This window comes from Cryptotermes secundus, unplaced genomic scaffold (assembly GCF_002891405.2).
Source record: "Cryptotermes secundus unplaced genomic scaffold, Csec_1.0 scaffold81, whole genome shotgun sequence".
Lineage (NCBI taxonomy): Eukaryota > Metazoa > Arthropoda > Insecta > Blattodea > Kalotermitidae > Cryptotermes > Cryptotermes secundus.
Genome location: NW_019718023.1, coordinates 1,077,783 through 1,080,995, shown reverse-complemented (window position 1 = coordinate 1,080,995; position 3,213 = coordinate 1,077,783). Strand labels below are relative to the sequence as shown.

The following is a 3,213-nucleotide window of genomic DNA, read 5'->3' as shown; positions in this document are numbered from 1 at the left end:
CCCCCAAAAGATTACAACATTATACATAGGTTACATCACTTACAATATTTACATCAGTGGTTATTATATGTCTCTTTCTGTTCAGTAGTCCATTTTTCCCCTTTGGGTTGGTTCCTCCACCAAACACACACCAACAAAAAAATATATACACCTAGTACATAATTCCGTAAATTCAATATCGTCTGTCTCTGTCAGTTCATATTTTCCCCACCACAAGTTCGTGTGTCACTGGTACACTGCGATTTTGGCGCTGGTCCCTGGATCTCCTGTCTGCTGCCTCGCATCTGGAATCTCCGGGTTGCTGGGTTCCTTCTCGGTAGCATCTCTTGGAGAGGCAAATAGAGAACACGCAATAATAAAAGAGATATTTTCTGTGTGGTCCGTGCTGGGGCTATATAACGAATGTTGTGCAAGCATCTCGTGTGGATGGAGATCGAACACCTCCACCGTGACCCTGCGAGTCGTAGTAGGCGACGAAAAGGGAAGTCTCAATTCTGAAACAGTAAAATATGGTCGCGAGTCCCACAGGACTCGGACCCGAGAAAGACTGTGCTGGCAAGGTCCAGCAGAATATACAAAAGACACCCGTCCTCTCGCCAGAGAGGGCGCCCCATAAAAATACGACCTTAACTGTCAATCAGTAATAAATATCTGGTCATTCACCTCATCGGGACTTGAACCCGCGACATTCCGGCTTATAGCATGGTACCTCAACCAACTACGCTACCGAGGAAAATTCATAGAATAAGTGAGAGACATATCTTAGTTAATATGAAAGAGAAAACCTGAGAAGTGCATTTCCTCCTCAAATTAGGAGAGGTCACATCGTGTGTAGGCGACCCTCCTGAGCAAATGTCTTGTGTAAGTGCGTGTGAGTTGCTGTGGGAGCATGAATCCCAGAAATATGTTTAATAAAATGTCTCGTACATTCGTTATGATGACATAACGACCTACGTCACTAACTGACCGTGACGCAACCTCGTTCTCATAGCAGATTGAGTTACAGAATGGGAAAGTTGGCTGGCACGTGACGGTTTTACTGCTATCTACTTGTAGTTTCCGCGCTGTGCGAAGGTGTGTGGGTTCCCGACTTGATCTGGACGCTGTGGAAAAAAGGAAAACTTTCCATGGCAGGAACCCAAATCCCGGTTCCTTGGTTGTCCAGCATCTGGTCTAGTCGTTATACCATCATAGTACCGACAGGAAGAACAGTACTACCTTCTGGGATATAACGTAATCAATCGTCGTTTCGGAAGAAAGGATCTGCTTTTACGCTGGCTTCTTACTCTACTTCTTCTTGAAGACTGAAGACGGAGGTGACATATTCCTCAGATATGTCTGTTATATCAAGCCATAAACGTCGCTCTGAGGACCTCACCTCCTACATCCGGACAGGAAAGTTATATTTTTGCATGCGGTATGTTACTAGGCAATGAACATTACGTCTATATCTGCTTCGTTTTAATGTTCCCATGTTACTCGTTACACTTGCATCTTGTTTATATGTAGTTATGTTAGTTTCTGGAAAGGCAAGAGAGGGCCCCTATATCATAGCTTTAAAGACAGTCGAATTACGTATTCAGAAGTTTGATACTCCATTACGTACATACAGGGGCATAATGTTATGTTCCGGAGCTGATCTCTTATGACTCACAGAAGGCCATTTGGTGGGAAGACTGATGAAGGGACATGAAATATTACTACAACATAAAGTACTGGAACAAGGACTGAAGGAAAGAAATGGAGAAACGTAGGGAGACAAGGAAGTAAGAGGAATGAAAGGAAAGAAAGGACAAAAGAGAAAAATAAAAGAAAATATTTACCTTCCTGCCTTTCGGTCTATTTTTATTTATTCACTTAGTGGGGGGTGGAGTCTAACTGGGTCCACTCGTCACTGCAGCCACCGATTGGCTTCCATTTTCAGGGTCGAATAATCCGAGAAAAATACCGGCATGAAATCAGGTGTCAATCAGATTCAACGCTGAAGATGGAAGTGATATATTCCACCGAAACATCGACTGACTTTCAACGGACAGCATGAGGATATATCCCAGAAGATGGTACCCTTCATAGTCACCACTGTGAGAACCCCAAATCCTATCTTCTCAAGTCATTCGAACTGACGAAACTTTTGAAGTTAAAACACGGTACTAAATATTGTAGAAATCAACCAGTGCATATCTCGTAGTGAACTAAGTCGGTTCGTGCTACTCTGACCTAATTCTGTAGGAGCCGAAGACATCGGCTCATTGTTAACCAATCAATATAGCATATCTCTCACTAGATGGCATCAGATGTCATACACATATATTTATAAGTAAGAATGGGCTCTCACTTGAAAAATACCTGTTGTCATTTGAAGGTAATTTAAGGATATACTGTTAGGTTTTCTCTGCATAACTTTATTGACCGCCAAGTTGCAGTGTAGCTTCTAGTAGATAGTTCTGCGTTAAGGTTCAACGGTCAAAGGGTTAAAATACACCAGAACCTGTTCCTTCCCAACCCCTCTTTTCTTTATCATTCTCTTAGTTCTCATTCGAAGCTCCAGAACCTAGCCAGATGAATAATCCACATCGTTCTATGGCGGTTACTTATTCATGAACCTTGACCCACCTTCACTTGAATGTCTCTCAGCAATTCCCGCCGTCACTGTAATTTCTTTCCTAAATATTTTATGATTTCCTTTTCGTTTCTTGCATCAGGAAACAGTAAGGAAATTATACGTCTAAGAAATGGCGTGATTCTTAAAATAAATTCCTCTCCGATAAAAAGTATTCTCATGGGTTTAACTTTCATCGTGCCAAATAAACTGCTTGAGGCATGCGGCCATAGTTGCATACTTCGTAACACCCTCAAAATTTTTGTTTAATATTTGTGTGTCACATTTCACTTGGGGTTCTGCAGAGTCGCAAATTTCTTTTCAAATATTAGTTGAATAATTACTGAAGAGTTGCTAATACAATTAAATTGAGCAGAATGAGATTGGCAGGACATGTAGTACTCACAGGAAATATCTGAATAACGTAAACATATATCATTCTATGAAGAAAGTCGTCTTCTGGGATTAGGCGCCGTGTATTCTTCGTTTTGGCCGACGTTTCGGAGGAACGTATCACCTCCAACTTCAGAGCAGTTGAATGGCTTGGAATGCAGAGATGGAGGCGATACGTTCCTCCGAAACGTCGGCCAAAACGAAGAATACACGGCGCCTAA

At 42.1% G+C, this 3,213-nt stretch overlaps 1 protein-coding gene across 1 annotated transcript in view; it reads right to left on the bottom strand.

Moving 5' to 3' along the window:
• Window positions 1-3,213, bottom strand: part of LOC111868617 (carbonic anhydrase-related protein 10) — a 464,761-nt gene that overhangs the window by 120,989 nt on the left and 340,559 nt on the right. The gene's annotated exons all lie outside the window — the stretch shown is intronic.